General features: G+C 24.9%; 2 long non-coding RNA genes across 3 annotated transcripts; one reads left to right on the forward strand and one right to left on the reverse strand.

The window, feature by feature from the left end:
- The first annotated feature begins 1,932 nt into the window (after window positions 1-1,932).
- On the forward strand, window positions 1,933-2,534 carry LOC126555699 (uncharacterized). The gene is made up of 3 exons (XR_007606909.1): window positions 1,933-2,053; window positions 2,112-2,185; window positions 2,391-2,534. It is a non-coding gene; the product is annotated as an uncharacterized LOC126555699 (long non-coding RNA).
- A 1,301-nt stretch (window positions 2,535-3,835) lies between these two features.
- Window positions 3,836-5,297, reverse strand: LOC126555700 (uncharacterized). Of its 2 annotated transcripts, none has more exons than XR_007606911.1 (3): window positions 4,692-5,297; window positions 4,195-4,407; window positions 3,836-4,091 (listed from the first exon to the last, which is right to left on the reverse strand). It is a non-coding gene; the product is annotated as an uncharacterized LOC126555700 (long non-coding RNA). The 2 variants fall into 2 exon arrangements; XR_007606910.1 differs by having other exon boundaries at window positions 4,676-5,297.
- Between the last annotated feature and the right edge of the window lie 3,590 nt (window positions 5,298-8,887).

The raw sequence follows: 8,887 nt of genomic DNA on the forward strand, positions 1-8,887 counted from the left end.
TTGGATATAATACATATTTGAGGTTATAAATTCAAGGAATCTTGGAAATATCAAAAAAAAATGAAATAAATGGTTAATTTTTTGGATATAATACATATTTAAGGTTATAATTTAAGGAATCTTTTAAAATCAGGAAAAAATTGAATTTACGAAGATTATTGGAAATAATACATATTTTAGGTTATGAATGCAAGGAATCTTTGAAAAATCTAGAAAAATATTGAATTTTACGTAGATTGTAATGGAAATAATACATATTTAAGGTTATAATTTCAAGGAATCATTGAAAAATTCCAGAAAATAATGGAATTAGTGGTGATATTTTTGGATATTATACATATTTAAGGATATAAATTCAAGGAATCTTGGAAAAGACCAGGAAAAAATGGAATGAATCTTGATTATATTGGATATAATACTTATTTTAGGTGATAAATGTAAGGAATCTTTGAAAAATCTAGAAAAATATTGAATTTTACGAAGATGATTATGGAAATAATACATATGGACACATTGCAGTTGGTTTATTATTTCATTGATTTATAGTTATGTTGTTGTTATTTATAGCTTTGTAACTTATATATTGTTATAGAGAGTACTACGAAAAAAATGAAGAAAAATATAAAGTTATACCAAGGCTTATTCTTCCGAATTGCCATGTGCCTCATGCTATGAAGATTCTAATCTGTGGCACAGGGCTATGGTGTTAAATATAATTGATGAAGAAAATGTGAAATTAACTAAGATTTTCATACGTTTATAGTTAATATTAATCTATAAGTTGATAACAATTGTTTTAGTTTGCAAGTTAATATTATATAGGAAGCTTATTTAGCTAACTTTAAACCATAGATCATAAAATTCAAGTTTACACATACACACTTATAATAAGTAATTCAATAAACCATTGGATACAAATTATTAGGGAATGTGTGTTGAATACACCATATTTGTTAATAAAAGTAGGAAATATTTAATTATCTAATACCTTCTTGTGTATAAGTGAACACTAGGACCATCCCGTTATTCAACCAATTTTCCACTTCTCGCTGTCAGCTGCACTGTTTCCAGTGTGTACCTCCATTTAAAGATTCCAAATATCGTAATGATAAATTAAATAGGACAGGTGACATAGAGCCCTCCTGTCTAAATCCTGACTTATTTATTTGCTTTTTTCTAAAACCAAATTAAACATCTAGTATTTTTTTAAGGTGGTTTTAGAACATAGTATCTGGATATGTGTAATAAGTAATTGATTTTTAATACTTTCAACTCTATATGAAACATGAAAAGTAAAAATAATGATATACACCATCCGTGAATATAATAAATTTTAAATAGAATATAACTAGTAGTAAATGGTTAGTACTACTAACTAAGTATTTCCGTTTAAAATAATTTATTGGCGTGGAAACTGGTTTTAAACTTCTGCGGAGTAATAGTAATAATTCTTTGAATACTTATTAAAGTTAAGTTATTTAATCTTCTATACACTGTAATATTTTGTAAAGACGTTTGTTTAGGAATTACCATAGCAACTATAGTCTTGATAGTACATACTTATACTAAAAAATTTCAGGAAGGAAAAAGTTCAGTATTTCAATAATATAATAAATCTACGGTTCTATCTAGAATATCATAAATATTTTTTTTTTTTATATATATAATATAATACATATTTTTATTGATATTTTATGTGTAAACACTATTTAAATTTTAACTATTTTTAATTGTAACCTATTGGTTCTTTTTTAATGTTGTTAAAAACCTATTGTTATTATAAACAACAAATTCTTCATTTTTTGGCAAAAATATTCATGTTATTTTCATTATTTTGTAGTTATTATATGTTGATTATGGAACAATTAAAGTAGTATCAAAAACAAATGTAAGACTTTTAGCATCCCAATTTGGAGCATACCCTATTCCAGCAGTACATTGTGGTTTGTACAATTTTAGCGAATTGAATTATCCACGAGAGATAAGTGAATCTTTTGCTGAAATGACTGATAATCATGTGCTAGAAGCACAGTTTCATCACCCACATTTTGAAGTAATAATTTTAAATAAACAAAGTGTTAATGAACTATTATTATATTAATTTTTAACAGGATGATTCTCAAAAAATGAATGTCACATTGTTTTTGAATACTGAACACGACAAAATTAATATTAACAAAAAATGGTAAGTTATACAATTTTTTATTATTTTATTTCTATACAGGTAATTATTTTGATATTGAATAAAATAATTATTTTAAACCCATTAATAATTTTTAAATGAGTTGTGGGTTATTATTATATTTTTGTCTTTTTGGCTATAACCAGAAAACAATTCTTATATTTTCTAATATAAAAGCATTATTATTCATTTTCAATGTTACTTTTAGTTTTGAAGTAATCATGAATCAGATAACACAAATCCAGAATAAATTGGAAGAATGATTTGTTGAGTATTGCAAGGAAAACAATGGACTTTAGTTTAAAAAGAGAAAAGTAAAGCAACAAGAAAACAAAAAGTTCTTCAATTAACAGATACATTTAGTTTTATTTTAAATTATATTATTTAATGTATAATTGTCATTTGATGTGTAATTAAGTACAAATTATTATAAAAATTAAAAGTCCCAATATTATCACATAGAACCGATTTGTTGAATGTGTTTTTATGTATGTATGACGTATGTATATATATTTCTATATACTATGCAAAATGTGAGGTATTATAACTGATATTTTTAGTTCTTAAAATTTTTTAGAGACCTTAGCGACTGCATGAGTTGTCTTCCTCTTACATAATATTATATGAGACATACTAAATATTAGTTCATCAGTGAAAACCTAATTTTTTATTAACAAAATTAAAGTGAAGTTGGTACATTTACATATATATAAACAATAAGATTTTACTGTATTAACATTGAATATTATAATAATGTTCATTAAGTTATATTTCAATAACACTACAATTATAAATGATCAATTTGTTATAGTTACAACTGTTAGAATTGAAAATTTAATTTGATATAAGCTAATTAAAACTGAACTAGGTACGTTTACATCCATATAAATAATAATTTTTTACTTTTTTTTATTAATATTATAATAATGTTTAAAAAGTTATATTATAATTACACTACAATTATAAATGACCAATTTGTTATAGTTACAACTATTAGAAATGAAAACATAACTTTTTATTAACAAAATTATAGAGAAGTAGGTACATTTACATATGTATTAACAACCAGATTTTACTTTTTTTACATTAAATATTATAATAATGGTCAAAAAGTTATATTAGAATTACACTACAATTATAAATGATCAATTTGTTATAGTTACAACTGTTAGAATTGAATATTTAATTTGATAAAAGCTAATTCAATCTGAACTAGGGACATTTACACCCATATTTATAATAAGATTATACTTTAATAACATTGAATATTATAGTAATGTTCATAATGTTATATTTCAGTTACACTACAATTATAAATGATCAATTTGTTATAGTTACAACTGTTAGAATTGAAAATTTAATTTGATATAAGCTAATTAAAACTGAACTAGGTACGTTTACATCCATATAAATAATAATTTTTTATTTTTTTTTATTAAATATTATAATATAATTACACTACAATTATAAATGATCAATTTGTTATAGTTACAACTGTTAGAAATGTAAACATAACTTTTTATTAACAAAATTAAAGTGAAGTTGGTACATTTACATACATATTAACAATAAAATTTTACATTAATAACATTGAATATTATAATAATGTTCATAAAGTTATATTTCAATTACACTACCTACAATTATAAATGATTTTTACCTTAATCTTATAGAAATATATTTTGTATAAAATTATTTTATAAAATTGTTATGGCTTGTGTTGCGGGTTTTGTATCAAAATAATAAAATAATATTCTGCAGGTTGTTTTGATCATGGCTTCCACTCTTGGTTTTCTTGTTTTTGGCTCATGTACTTGTGGATTGGTGCTGCTAAATGTGTTATTTCCTCTGTATCTGGTTTCCTCTTTTGATGTTTTGGTGAATATATCCATCTTTTTATCTTGACTATCTAAAACGAAATATGATTAATTTTTGTCTCCTTATTTCCCAGCAATTTATTAAAAACAGTCTAGTCCCTTCTTATAATTAAAAATTAGTTCATTCAATTTTACGTTCACTTATGTCTTCAGATTGAATCCTTTGTGAAAAATGTAGATCACATTTGATAGTTTATATGTGGTTACTTCTATTGTTGTTACTGCAGTAGTTCCTTTGTCTCTTCATAAGTGTTGTTGGTAATTGTTGATAGGTGCTGCTCAGCGGTTTTTTTCCTCGATTACTACTTTGCTGTTATGGGTTGTACTGGAATCACTTCAGCTGTTCCTCTTTTTTATATGAAATTAAATATAATTAATTTGTGTTCACTTACGTACCTTCAGTTAATTTAATAGCTGACCATATTATGGACTTAAATAGTAGGATTTTTAAATTAAAAACAGTCTATTCCCTAATTTCTGTAAAATATTATCTGAGTGCTCGAATGTTAATATCATAAGAGCACTGTACTAAAGCCTGGACTTTAATCAACGATGGAAATATAATATCATTTATCGAAATTAACAAAATAATAAAAATATATTGAAATATTTTTACCATTTATTTATTTTACCTGTACTTCACAACAACTATTCACAGTTGCTCAAACGGTGTTCATAATTTTGATTGGTGAATTGCATTGATATAACGTTTTGAAATATATTGTAGGCGATCAGGTACTGTCTCATAAATCTCTTAGATTATAATTTATTTTATTTTATTTGTTTTTAGTGTTGCCGTGTCGGTTTTTTATTTAAAATTTTAATATAATATACTCGTTGCTATCATTATCAGTTATCAGTTTTTCACTATTTTATATCGTATAACCATAGACATATAATAGAAAATATGTATATTATATTATGTCTATGCGTATAACCATTGAAATGGATAAGAGATACTGGAGTGCTCGACTGTAAAAACGAGCAGTCGCGTTTGACGTTACCACCACCATCGAAGGGAAAAACATTTCATTTTTACACAACAAAATGTGATGGAATTGTAAATAATGATTTTTTTCATTCATAATCGCTGAGATATTTACTCAAATGTCTATAAAAGTAAATTATCTATCTCATACTTCTAAAAAATAAAAAAGACAATAAACCATCAGCTTCCACAAGCCCACAATATAACAAAATTAAAAATATTATATTGATGGTATTAATATTTTATTCAGCCCCCTTTCATTTGAAATTATAATTTTGTGAAAATTATAGGTACTTAGAATTTTGTATTATAATAACAATTATGATTTTAATGTATTCATTAATTTCGTTTTTTTAATATAAAATATTAAGATACTACAAACACCTTGTCGATTAAATATTTAAATGTATTAAACAGTCTTAATGATAATTATTTATGAATATTAATATATACCTAGGTATCTAATTAATAATTTTAAATTTATACAAATAAACTAAAAATAATTTTATAACATTTTGTAATCTTATACTAACTCTAAGCTTGCACTACTTGCAGTATAAAACAATTTAATAAGGAACTTGTCTAATAATATGCAGAATTGTTCAGAACAAACCGGCAGTATTTAATTAGATTGTATTATTAAGATTCTTTTAATTTTAAAAAAAATATTGGAATTTATTAGTTATAGGTACAATTACTTATTTTTTTTCCTTTAGATTAGTTCCTACTTTTTTTAGTAATTCTATTTCTTTTAATCGCCGTTTTTCAACACGACAACACCACTTTTATTTTTTGAGATTATTCCTCGTAATTTTTTTTTTTTGATGAAGTAATGTTTGTTTATTTATTAACCAAGAGTAACCATTTATAAACAAAAATGTCCATTGTAAATCTCAAAATCCCTACTTGAGCAGCTCTCCTGTGGAGTTGTATGATGTATACATATATGTTACGGGCAAAGTAGGAAATAGTGAAAAAAGTACGCACAGAAGACATTCATAATATGTAAATACAATTATTTTGTATAAATAATATTTATTATTATTTATTATACTGTTATGAAGTACGTGTTATTATTATTTTTTTTAAATTACAATAAAATTATTTTTAGGTTTTCTATGTAATTTTAATTTATTGTTAAATTTAATCTCTTTCCACAATTCCACGTCAATAATATAGTAATATGCCTCACAGAAAACAGAATAAGTACAGATATACGTATATAAAAATAAAAGTATTGGCTGATTTAGTGATTTGGATGTCATTTAATAGGTATGCGGTCGACCGCTAATAAATGAATTAAAAATTATAATTCAAAAAATTGCTGACAAAAATGATGAATATTGTGTTGTTTTATGCACAGTCGACGTAACTGTAGTACAATTCAAATTATAAAAGTTTTCATATCTCTCAAAAATGCATTAAATAAATCCGATTTATTTATTCCTCGCTACCGTGTTTCCAATATTCAGTGAAGTTGGTACCTATATTTTATTGTATCATATGTATAAATGCATTACGTTAAATTATACATTATTTATAATAATTTGTGGAAGACTCAATGATTCTCCACTATTTTTAATTAAATAAAAATCGTTTGCCAACTTATTGAGTGTACGACTCAGTGGCGTAGTTATGGGGAGGGGGGTTATATGAGGATAGATCCCCCCCAGAGCCTTTTTTTTTAATGTTTAAATCATTGACTTATTGAGCCCCCCACTTTATGTTTAACCAATAAATTGTATATCCCCCCCCAGAACAAAATCATAACTACGCCACTGGTACGACTGCGTATAAATTGTATTGTCGCGCAATAAGTGACCGTACCTACTGAATGTTTGAACCCATACTTTTACAAAATGTCGAAGTAGGTATTGTTATCAAAAGTCATAAAGTATAAGGACGTTAAGATAAATTGTAGTTCACTGAAAAAAAGAAATTATTTTTTTTCAATTAAAGATAAACTTAAGCCTGTGTAAAAACCAGCTGGTCAAAGGTAGACCACGTAGTACCTATATGAGTATATAACAATTGACAGCCAAAGGTATTTTATACAGGTACTATTCTTATAAACTTTGCTTATAATATAGGGCTAGACTGGTTAGAGTCTCCGTCCTTAAAAAATCCTAAAATAGGCATGCATTTATGCCCTTAAAAATTATCATATTTGCTCTAAAAATATGCAAAAATGCTAAAATATGCTCATAAATATATTTAATTTTCCATTCAAAAACCAAAAATTATAAATTTATTTATTATTAAATAAGAAATTTTTCTTTATGCATTTTTAATTTAATTTTTACAAAAAAATAAACTTTACCAAGTGATAGAATATTAAACTACACAGGGAGGTCACCTGTATAGCCAAATTAAAAATTTTAAATTTTAAATCACTTATGAGCTGTGCATGGGACATTTCAATTTATTTAAATTAAAAACGTTTGCAAGTTTATTCAACTCATTGCACACATCGCATTTAAATACATTATTATACTGTCATATTTTAAACAATTTAAATATGAACGAGTAATTTTAAAACTAAAAATTTTAAAAACCAAACTTAGATCTTTTGATAAGCCAGCAATATCTGGATCTTTTATTTATTGAATAAGGCATAAGTAGACATAATTTTAGATTTTGAACCGAGTGATAAATGTATTGATTCTACAATGGTGTGTGTTTTTTTTTTTTGTATATGTGTAGGTACACTGTACAGCACTACAGCATAAATAATCGAAATAATGCTTCAACTTCAAACATCGGCTGAGGTTTCCGAAGTAAAAACTAAGAATTTTCCAACAGTTTTCAAAAAAGTCGACAAAAACAAAAAAAAGTGACGGAAAATGGGAATTTTTACGCAAAACCAGTTTTTGACCAAATCGATTTTTTTATATGGTTGTAACTAAAAAACTAATCACTGTAAATACTTGAAATTGTCACTACATGTTTATATTAGCGTTATCTATACACGATTAAAATATTCAAACTATTTTTGAGCTGTTTATAGACAACTGAAATTTTTGATTTTTCCGGGATTTTTTTTTTTTAAGCGTCAATAAAAAAATGTTTGGTGCCTAGAAAAACTTAAATACCAAGTCTCTCATACGTAGTTCTTATTGTCGTTAGAAAAAATCAAAAATCATTACTTACAATTTTTTTTTATAAGCATTTTTATAGTTCAAATTTTTACGAAATATGTCTAAATCACGAAAATATACAAATAATCTTGTAGTTAAAAATCATTAAACTTTTTGTGTTTATATCTAAGGTTAAAAATTCAACACTAAATTTTCCATGTGTTTTTCTTCAAGTAGCTATAGAGAAAACTCAAAGCATCATTAAAGGAACAATTTTAACTGCGTTTGAATTTAATATTTTTACAAAATTGCGTAACGATAACGCCCGATTTATCCTCAAACGATTTAAAATATTTGTTATTATTCAAAAAGTATAAGTCGTAAATAATTGAAAATTTCACCAATTATTTAGATAGGCTTTTCTTTCATGATTTAATTTTCAAAATATTTCGCTTATTTTAATGCTATTTAAAGGCATTTGAAATATGATTTTATTGATGTAGGTAATAATAATTTGAAGTACTTAAAACAATATTATGAACTGCACTGTTTAATTTGTGTCGTTCGTGAAACACATTGATGTGACCAGCTGGTGAGTGGTTCCTATTTTGTTTAAAATATTATTCATGTAGGTACATATTTTACAAATTATAAATTTCATCTATTATATAGATTCGTCAAAATCAATAAAGAGTGGTATACATTTTGTAAAATATATTTTTGAATTAAAAATGATTCGCGCGTTTTTTAATACGAACGTTTT

This window comes from Aphis gossypii, unplaced genomic scaffold (assembly GCF_020184175.1).
Source record: "Aphis gossypii isolate Hap1 unplaced genomic scaffold, ASM2018417v2 Contig01012, whole genome shotgun sequence".
NCBI lineage: Eukaryota > Metazoa > Arthropoda > Insecta > Hemiptera > Aphididae > Aphis > Aphis gossypii.